Consider the following 11,824-nt stretch of genomic DNA (forward strand, 5'->3'; position numbering starts at 1 on the left):
TGCGGTTGAATGTACGCAACCGGATGTGTGGACTAGTGCCCGCACCAGGAGGCGCTACAGTGGTGAGAGGAGTGGTGAGGGATTCTGATGACATCATCAGCATAGGGAAGTGCCGATCTGCTTCGCAGAGCCCAGGAAAACAATAAAACCCTATTTTCTCAGCAGTGGCTGAACTGTTTGTTCTGAAACTTTAGGGTTTCATAAACGAGGTAATGACGCAGATACACACACAAACGCAGCGTTAATTGGAGCTTCCGGTCTATGTCGCCTTTAAGCATATCCAGATTGTATCTAGCTTGATTTTTTGGCAGTCTGGACAACTAAACAAAACACATGAGATCTGATTTTTCCAAAGCTGATTCAAACCACGTACGGATGTGTTGTCAAATGTGATTCTGACTGGATTTTTACAGATCTGTTTCAGCCTGGCAACATTCAGCTTAGGGCCCCAAAAACTCTGGGGACGGCCCTGTAAACAGCTCAGCAAGTAAAAACATGTGTATTATTCTTCATTAACTTGCTGCTTTTTTTCTCGACTGGTGAGGAAAGCCAAGTTTACAAGTAGGATCCAGAGAGACGGAAGTTAATTGTGGGCGCGTTAAAAGACTGACACAGTGGAAGACAATAGTTTAAAAAATGGGATAAAAGCATGGAAGACAACAGACCGTGGGAGGACGAGACTCCACATAATCATTAGGGACAGATTTCTGTCGTCCTTTGTGTTTATCTTTTTAACTGGTTTAGAAATCCATGTTGAAGACTAGACTATGTCAATAAGACTTGCAATGTATAACGTGATGAGTTGGTCAGGACTCTTGTATTTGCAGCAAGAAGACCCGGAGTGCATGGAGTTGCATGTTCTCCCTGTGTGTGCGTGGGTTTTCTCTGGGTTCTCCCACTTCCTCCCATAGTCTAAAAACATGCAATATGAGGATTAGGTAAAATGGACACTCTAAAGCGCCAATCTCAGCTGATGAATAGTTGGTCAGGAAGATCAGATTCTAATCGGATATGCTTATAAATCAGTCTAAACAAGGCCTATGTGTCAGTACCTCATAAGCACATTTTCTAAAACCCTGAACTCCAACTTTAACAGTAAATATGACACTGACAACAGAACAAAGGACACAATAAATCGTCCATGGTCCTCTGGCCTCCACATGTGAGCAGAACAGCAACCGTCGCTAGTGTTTGTAATTATGCAAATCATCTTCACTTAATGACAACACACCTCTGCTCCACTTCAGCTGCATGGACACATCCAGAAACAACACACTGCACTGTGGTACTTTACATGAAACGGCTACCAACTCACAACTGGTGCTTCTCGGCAAATGCACTCCATGATAATCATGATGATGAGGTAAATAAGTGTAAGTCATCATCATCCAAACTATTTATGAGCAGCCTCTTGAGAGGAGCACGGAGGAAAAACAGTGCATGATCCATCCCATTACCTTCACTCTGAGAATGAGCTTTTACCATCTGGCAGAAGACGCAGAGAAACAAAAATATAAAGTAAATCCTTTTTGCCTTTTTACGTCAGCATCTTAAAAGAAGAAGCGATATGCCGTTCATTTACAGTATGTGCAATACTGCCTCGAGTGCATGGGAGAGTCCGCAATATCGAGATAAGTGTGCAAAAATGTTGGCATGTTAATGTGTTTATGACTTGATTTTATTCCCTCTTCAAATTCAACTTGATTTCATTATTAACTATGATACAGCTTTTATTTATGTAGAGCACCACTGAGCACAACATTAATTTCACCGGGGGGAACAATAAAGTGTATTAAATGTTCTAACTTTAAAAAAAGTATGTATTATTTTTAATTACACAGGGTCTTGGCAGTTCAGGCAGAATGTGTTCAGCACTGCACACTTCCTGCACAAAACCCCCGACGACAACAATGAGAAGTATTTTGGAATGATTTGACTCCGAGATAAATTTGGAGGTGCTTCACTGTGATAAAAGCCTCAGTCAGCATTATGTAATGTCTTTAAAGCCCCAGTCTGTTATATGCCAGGTTTCCACAGGGTGGAGAATGCTCTACACTCTACACACACACACACACACACACACAGGGTTTGCTGTGATGGCCAACTTATCAACCCACACTGCTTCTTTGAGCTGCATGAGCTCTTGCCCAAGCAGGTTTAAAATAGCTCTGCTCTGTCTCTCTCTCTCTCTCAGGTCTTTACCATGATATTTGTGAGGGTCTTGTATAACCTCCTGATCTTCTCTTGCCATTCTATATCTGTTTATCTCTCTTTTAAAGCAAGCTTTTGTTCCTCGACCGAAATGAAGATACTTATTTACATGTGGATTTTAATGAACATATTAAAGAAATCTAGATATCTTTAGTTCAATTCAAGTTCAGCCTTAAGGTTAAAAAACAACAGTGACACTGGTCTGTTGTAAATAACACAACTATAATGAATGCAATTTAAAGAGTTACATTTGTATTAATAATCGGCGAGCATGCAGGAGGGGGCCCCAAATTCCTTTTCAGCTGAGGGTCACATAAGGTCTTCAGGCGTATTAACGTGGTCGTGTTGTAATCATTTGTGATGCTTTGGGCTAAACTGAGGGCGAAGCTCTCCTGGAGCTTTAACCCTTCTGGTTCCTTTTCTAGAAATGCAAAGTAGTCTGTGTGTCTCTGTGTGTCTCTGTGTGGACAGCAGCGTGACTCTCCCCGGTGATCTCGCCCACAGAAGGAGGAAACCACAAGAAGACCTGTCTTCATTCTGACTGCATGTCAAAGTGCACCTAGACTTACTAGGTGAGGGCTACTGTTCCCTTATGTATTTAGTTTTTCCCTTTTCGTTGAATAGGCTTGTTGATTCTCTTCAGATCATTTAGCTCTTCTCCTTGAGTCGCTGAACATCACCCACTGCAAAGTTTTCCCTTGGTTAAGCCACCATTTAATTTTGCAATCCACACCATTTCACTTCTTTGTCTAATTCATTCTAGTTTAACCAATAACCATCTTCCCTTTCCCCTTACGAGCTGGGTGGTAACAGCGATGATACCCATTTCCTGTGATATGAATGTGGTTACGTTTAAGCACAAAAAGCATCTGGTTGAAGCAAAGAAGAGATGTTTTGTTTTTTTCTCAAACTGTATCCTTTATCCAATGTCCTTTCCATAAATAGAAACAATGTTGCAGGGTAAAAAAGAAACACACACAAACCCAGCAGGATGATGTCATCATATAACACACTGCAACATCTTGATTCGGAGCTGGTCTTGGTGTTTCACTTCACCACCAGCTCCTCCCATCTCCATGTACACGAGAGCGACGTCACTTGTGTGAAACCATTTACTAAATCTTTATATTCAAACAGGTTTTCCCTTGTAAAGGATGTACTACTTCTTTTTTCCAGCTTCTCCCTTGTGGTGGTCACCACAGAGAATCATCTGCCTCCATCGTGTCCTCTCCCAGTGTCCTCATGTCCTCCTTCACAACATCCTTGAACCTTCTCTGTGGTCTTCCTCGCTTCCATCTTCAACATCCATCCAATATAATCACTAGCCCTCCTCTTCACGTGACCCAACCATCTCAAACCTTGACTCTCTTCACTCACAACAGAAATCTCAGGACCTCCAGCTCTGCCTTCTGTCTTTTAGACAGCGTCACTGTCTCCAAGTCATACATCATCATCATAGCAGGTCTCACGACTGTCTTGTGGAGCTTCCTCTTTACTTTTGGGACCCCACAATCTTCTTTAAAACAGAAATCGAGATTATTCATATTATTAAGTTATTTGGTTTTATTGTGTGGTAGAAGATTTGAAGTTCTAAGTTTTAAAAACCAGTGTCATTAAACGGGTCAACTCAAGTTCTGCATCACCGCACTTAGTGCCTTCTAAAGGGGCAATTTATAGTGTTACATTTGAATCAGTACTGGTCAAGCACTGGCTACTGGTGGGAGGGGGCCCCAAAAACTTATTCTGCTTAGGGCCCCATAAAGGCTGACTTTCATATTATTTCAGCAAAATTCAATGTCTGCGTTTCCATGGTTACTCCATTAAACAAATGCAATATTTCTGTGGAAGCCACGCCTCCAAATAAGTAAATTTGAACACAACAGTCAAATCCTGTAAACTTTTTCCCTCTTCACATCATTATTGCCCATCAAATGGATGTTACATACGTGCTATTATCATAATTAGAATAATTATTATTATTGCTTTGCCCTATTTTCAGCAAGGCAAATGTGGGACATCGCTCTGTACAGATATGATTAAATAAATAAGGTTGATTTGCTAATTTGCTGTAGCCGCAGACAGAGATAACAGCATATTATCTTACAGTGTGCAGCTGTACAGCCTTAGATACAACCTTGAATCTTAATGCTTTCCACTCTATATTCTTACGTGTGTGTGTGTGTGTGTGTGTGCGCGTGCTGATATTCCACAGCTCGTTCCGTCCTCCTCTCTTCACACATGCAGTGCATACAAACAGCTAGCACCCACACAGAACAGCACACACACAATAAAAAAAGCTATCAAGCACCCACCCACATGCACACACACACACACAGTGAAAAACACACACAAAAACAAGAAGAAAGACACCTAACTGAGACAGTGGCACAGAGAGAGAGAGACAGTGAGGGACAGAGTTATATAATTCTGTTTATTCTGCTCGAGACTCCATCTGTTCACGTTGACGTCTCTAAAGACGGAGACAGTATTGTCCAAAGAGACAACACTGGGCCAAACGCACTTATTTGTCCAGTTTGTATCAGTGGGTGAGTTCAACAGTGAGTTCATGGTCACTGCAGACACACAAAGACGTCACCATGTCCTCAGTGTTTATGTCTGTAGTTCCAAGAGACTACCCACCGTGATGTCCACCATTGGTTTGTAAATTCCCATTGTGAAGCCATTGCATCTCCATGAGAAAAAAAGGACCTACTCAACGTGGGCGGAGTCATGACTGTGCACACACAAACGAGTGACTAGTGACTTTACTGAATCATTAGAATCAGTCAATTAAAAATATTCGTTCAGCACTTCCTCCATTTGACACTAAATGGGACGAGAACTGTCTTCCAATCAGCTCCACTTCCTTTTTTTTTACACGTGTTTTATTGGACCTGTCATCGTCTTCAAAATTACAGCCCGGTTTATTTCTCTCAGCAACATTCACTGCAGCCCATTTAACGCAATCATAGAACTGAGCAGCACAATGATTGGACTGGAACAGGAATCATCAATCACCATCTACAGCAGGAGAACCACAATTCAGAGTCGACGCACACACTTCATTTGTCTTAAAAAGACTGAAAGAGTCACGTCAGCATCCATCACACTCATTAATGGTTGATATAGTACATCCAGGCTATTTATCGTTGGTTTTTATCTTTTTATAGTTTTATTGTATGACTTTTTCATTTGTGTTTTTATTAATACTTTCTACAGTATTTTATTGTTCATTGTCTAGGCCTATGATGTCATTTTTGTATATTTTATTTATCTTACTTATCTGTGTTGTACAGCACTTTGTTTCAGCTGTTTTTTAAAGTGCTTCATAAATAAAGTTGGTAGGATTTAAACATTTTAACAGACGATACACTGCATGTACTCACTGGATTGTGTGTTGTGTACGTCATACGCTGTGGTGATGATATGTTGACATGATGTGGATGACACGCAATGATGCTTTTTACACAAATATGATTCCTAATTGGAAAAAAACAACAACAATGTATTAAAAAAAACATCTTGAGGTCAGTATTCCATTAAATACATGGATTTTTTTAAAAATGTTGTTTGTGTATTATGATTATCATTGAAATGATTAGTAGTACTGTCATTATTTTCTTATCCTTAATGACTGAATTATTCAAGTGTCTATTATTAATGTATATTTTTGACTTGTGGTTTTAATATAATCCCCCCGCTAATTCTGCTTAAGTCAATTTTCTTATTCTTGTTGCCAAAATCCAATGCTATACACAGAATTATTATTATCTTGATCAAAAACAGTGTCCCTGGATTATGGATTATCAGCAGTGAGGCCACAGCTCAGAGCAGGAGCACCTGTTCCACACGTGCTCTCACTCAGTTATCAAATGCAAATCAGAGAAGAGGTTAATTAACACACTGATAGATTCATTTGAGTCGGGTTTTCTTAAAAAAACTGATAGTGTGCACAGCTGCTGTTAGTAGTTAAGGAGGCAGTGAGTGTTTTACAGGGGTCAGTGTGTTTTGTTTTGCCTTGATTATTACATACATGATGAAGATTACGTTCAATCAAATCATTTAAATGTACACCGAAGACGGTAAAACATAGTGTTCTGTATATTCTGTGAGGTCGTATAAAGTCTAGGGGATTTATTACCATTGTTTTTAGTTGGTGCATCACAAACAGAGGGTCTACATATTTCCATTTCTGTTCTGCTCTCTTTATTATGGATATTGTGGGAAGCAGAGTGGCAAGTTTATCTCTGAAGTTTGCTCTGTTGTCATGGAGATAGTTCAAGAGACGGCACAGTTGCCATGATTTGACCAACATGGAATCGCTACACCACCTCTTTTATGACTAAAGGAATGAGGAGGTGCTTGGTTTTCGCATCCCACTTACATCTTTGGTCATGTGACAGGTTTTTAACATCATATATTGGTCCAAAATACTCAAAAACAGGAAGTGACGGTCAATGTAACAGAAACAGAAAAATTGCAAATACCTGAAGAACATGAGGAGCAGAGACAGGAAACCAGACTGAGGAGACTGTGGAGCACATGGGATAACGGATCACAGGTGAAACACATCAGCAAACAATTACAGAGGAGGGGAAACCAGATGACAGGAAGTAGCTCTCGAGAAACCACAAAATAAAACAGGAAACTCATAAGACACGGGGAAATAAACAACAGAGACAATGGCACGGTCTGAACATTTAATTCATCATGTCCACCATCGTTTCAGAGGAGTGAACAGTCTGCAGCCTCAAAGGTAGATGTCACTGATCCTCACACTTTAAGGGAATAAACCACTTTTATTCCTAAAGGTCACGGTGACTATATGATACTGTAATCATAAATGAGGAAAACGAGTATAAAAGTTCCTCGAGATGATGCAATCGTTGCAGTAATTCTGTGATGTAACAAGGCACTTAAAAAGTGACATAGGGAGACACAAATGGTCAGACTACATCAATTCAAAATAATTATAAGGGCATATAAAGTACAGTACTTTTGGATTACTAGAAAAAAAGAGCGTTTCAGAGATCAAGAAAAATAAAAAATGTGGTGTAATATTTTTACAGTGTGTAGCAAACAGACTGTGTCATCTGGGCCAGTAAATCACCACAGTCCCTGCGGTGGTTGTGGAACTGGCACATAGATTAACTATTCATAATGCCAGCCCCTCTCTCCCTCTCTCCCTCTCTCTCTCTCTCTCTCTCTCTTTGGCCTGATTCAAAGTGCTCTAATTAATCAGCCTTAAATAGATGGACAGACCTACATTAGTGACACACGTCCTGATCCACCATGTGCTGTTTAATGCAAAGATGACACAGTTTTGTTTGTTCGCACGCGTGTGAATTACAGCATATCTGCGATTCCAGAATTCTCATCATACACTAGAACATATTCTAGAATTATAAAATATAACATTACAGGAGCCTAAAATTCCTGACCAGCTTTGTAACGATCTGAAAATGTTATATGTATAACATAAATGCAACTCAGTGTTGTGGAACTGTGGCATAAGATTCTGGACTCGTGTCGTTAATCGGTCCAGGATTCCGGAAATGTGAAATCTATGTTATAACACTGGAGAATTCGAACCTAATGTGACAGAACGTTGCAGAATTGCGATGCATCTCTCGTCGTCTCAGTGTACGTGATACAGATTTCCCATCCATACATGTCACACTGTCTGTATCTGTAACCTTCTAGGATTCTAACCAACATGTACGTCACATGACTCAATGTTGTGGAACTGTGATTTAACTCAGCCAGCATGTCCATGTGGGCCCCATCAGGGTATACAGGCTGACTATATGTGTCCCTGTATGCTTACCATTACCCATAAGGGATTTGCTTTACCCTTATGGGGTCCAGATACTTTGAGATGTAATAAAAGTACTTTTCTACGCACCAGAGCAAACTACTGCCAAATTAAAACACTGATCATAAAAACTGCGGGGTTACAGGAGGATAACCTCTTAATAAAGGTCTTTTAATAAAGTAACAATGAAGTAGTCCCCGAGGCTGGTCGTAGAGCTACTCGACAGCAAACGGTCCCACAGACCCATGCTGATGTTTTCTCTCCTGCTGGTGTTTTGAGATATGTGTGTGTTTTGGGTTTTGCATCGTTTTCTCTTTTGCAGCATGTTTCTGTCCATGTGTTTTGGCTTTCGGCAGATCATTGTTCTTTTTATTGCATTTGTTTTTTGTTTTTGTTTGTGCTTTTGAATCTGCATTTGCATTTGATTGTGCGTTTGCCCCTGTGGGCCACCGTACAATCTACCTGAACGTGACCCAAATTGTCTTCCGTGGCGCAACATTCCCGACTGTAAAAGTCTAGAATCTAATCTGACGGTCACAACATTTCGGAACTGTGATCTATCGTTATTCTAGTGACCGTGACTCAAATTTGCTCACGGTCAAACTGTGTGTGACCCATTGCTCAGTAACTGTGACGCAACACTCTATTCATTCTAGTCGCCGTTCATAGGGAATCCCAGCTGACGTAGGGCGACAGGTCACCAGTCAATGACAAGATATTTTGGAACCGTGATGTAGCACATACTAGCACAACATCCTGTTTTTTACTCTAATGTATGTATAAAAATGGAAATATGACATATATGGAACAATTTGCCAAAACATAACTTCCAACCATTTTCCTGTATAGTCCGTACAAATGTTTCCCATTGACTAAAATATTTAAAAAAAAAATTTTGCTGCTGTCAGTCTGTTAGACAGATTGTAAAAAGCCAACGAATTAACCAGATAATAACACAAAGGTGTTAAATCTGGCACTCCGGCGTACAGGATTGTATTCTTTTCTTGTATTCATTCATTTTGGTGAGCCAATATTAGAGCATATAAGCATCATCTCTGTAAGCACTGATGTAAGAACATGCAAAGTGTGGGAAAGAGTTAACAGAGACAAAAAAAAAGAAGAGGCTAGAATGAGGTCACGTGCCACCATTGAGTCAAATTTTTATTTGCAACTTAATGCGTTTCAGCAAGGCTTAGGAATACAGCACACAATAAGATTTCACATAAATCATCTTTTTCCACTACAAACGTCTCTCAGGTCTTGGTTCCTAATCACCACTAAGCTTAAACAGTGACCAGCGTTAACATGAACAGCAAAATATTCAATATTATGCATATGGCCTTTTACAAAAGCCAGTGTAAGATGTATAATGTCATTTATTCTAATATATCACAGTGAAACTAGATGTTTTGCCACAGTTTAATGCCAGCGAAAATCAAATATTACATTATTGGGGGGGAGGGAAAAAAATAGTACACATAACTACAATCCTCTTAAATTGCCATGAGGTTTGTGAGCTTTAAAGTGGACTTAATGGTCCAAGCATCCCTTCCAGCAGACGTGTAAAGCAGCAGGCTTAGAAAATATACTATTCAAATAGAAAACAGGTTTTCAAGTGCCACTTGGAAATCTCCGACAGGGTGACTGTTAAGAAACAACCCTTTACAAATGACACATAGGAGCACAAAACGTCCGGCGGTGTGAAAACACACACGCACAGTTTGTTCAGGCAGTTTTGTCGTCGGTCCAATTTATACATGAGTATAACCGCCCTCTTCAAATAAACAGCACGGCTCTCCATGCACGAGCGCGTTAGGAGTCACGGAGATCGACTGCGGCGGGAAACTGGCTCATATAGAGTCAAAAAAAGGAAGAAGAAGAAATCACGAGGTGTCTGTAAAAAAAAAAATGTAGACTCTAATAACAAAAACACCCTCTCCATTTATATTTATATTTATATTGCTTGTACATATATACATTAAATGTAAGAGGAAGTGAATTATATGTCCAAGCTAAGAGGAACTAAGACTGCAGACTGTGTTTACTGCCTCTTTAAGGCAAACAGTGACATCTCCTTGTCTCCTTAAGGATTTTGAAAATTAGTATTTTTATAATTAGGTGTATGATAATCTATCTAATCTATGCCTCGATGTGAATGTACCATGGACTGTTAATAGCAACCCTGGCTGTTGTGGTGTGTGTATAGATTGTGATGATTTTTATGTAATATAACAAAAACTGTTGTTTTTTTTTAATTGTTATTACATATAACATTTTTGTTAGGCAATAGTATGATTATCCTTTGCTGTGTTTAGTGATAAAGAGACTGGTGTGGGACTTGGAGGTTAGAGGTGTGCGGAGGCTGAGGCGGAAGCTTATACCAGAAATACGACAAATTCTTCCACATTCACGTGTTGTATATTCTGAGCAGGTTCCCATATATTAGCCAGGAAATACAACTACATTCAGAAAACTGCTTAAGGCTCCAGTGTGTAACTTCTGTCGCTAAAACAATGCTAGTGTCGTTACGTTAAGATTTAACTGTAGAGTTGGAGGGAGTTTGAACTGCACCATTTTTGGTTTTTATGTAGAACTGTTTGCAGGTACTAAGGCTTGTGTGTGTGTGTGAGTGAGGTGACATTCACCGTGTTGTGAGTTGATGCACCATCAATATAAATTGAAATCCTACACCTACACTGTGTCACTTTAAACTGAACAATTCCAATTTGATTGTGGTTTGAACCGATGATCTGGCCAAATGATCCTGTAGTGGGAGGGTTTGACATTTTAACGTCATCGGATGCATCAACAATCTTCCCGGTTTCAAAACACAAGTATTAAACAGGTTTGATATTTACGACCAATGAGAGCGAGCTGACCAGGAAACGGATGTTGCATACTTTTGTTTAAAATAAACCAAAAAACATGGCGGCCCACAGTGCGACGAGGATGAATGTGAAGACCGTCTCCTAAGCTCGGTGGACGGTAGAGAAAGAGGACAAACTTGTTGATTTATGGCAAGACGTATCGCAACTGAACGGAGTACTAACTGACGACGGTTTACATTCTCAAGTCACGTTAAGTTACGCGACTTTACCTCAAATCGTTTGATTAAACGCAGAGCGTGTGGTCCCGCGTCTAGTCTGTGCTTTCTCGGGACTAAAACGTTGAAAATCGGTTACAAAGGTTGTTGTGTCTGTGGTCTCCCACGTTTTTTTAAATGACAGTCTGATTTGAAAATCCTCTAGTGTGGGACAGGCTTTAGAAACAGAAGGCCAACCTCACTGAAATGAGAGTGTGTGTTGTTGCCGTTTAATAATACACACTGACATGGTTAGGAAAAATCACCGGCAGCCAGACGCTGTGGTCATTTTAAACCTACATTGGTCATTTGATCAGCTATGAATAGCACTGACCTCGAAAGACACAAGGACAGGCCCCCAAAAAAACTGCACCTGCACCTTTAAAATGGTGGATATGCTCATGAAGCACTTAATTCCTCCCAGGACGTGCAAGTACATCAGCGCCAGAAATAAACCCATCACTGAACCTGCCAGGCGATTCAGGGATCTACCAAATCCTGCTGGTTTACACAAAGCATTGTCATCGTGTGTAAGGACAGGTGGAGAGTTTAAAGTCGCACAGACTGCAAGAAAAATAACACCCATCAATCTCCGATTCAAGTGGAAATTCAACGGGAACAGGAATTATTGTAATTGTAATTATTATTGCATGAATGACAAGACTCTGTAAACCTTCCACCTCTCCTTTACCAGTGTGATTCATCATTTGTAACAT

The sequence above is a fragment of the Solea solea genome, chromosome 18, assembly GCF_958295425.1.
Source record: "Solea solea chromosome 18, fSolSol10.1, whole genome shotgun sequence".
Taxonomy (NCBI): Eukaryota; Metazoa; Chordata; class Actinopteri; order Pleuronectiformes; family Soleidae; genus Solea; species Solea solea.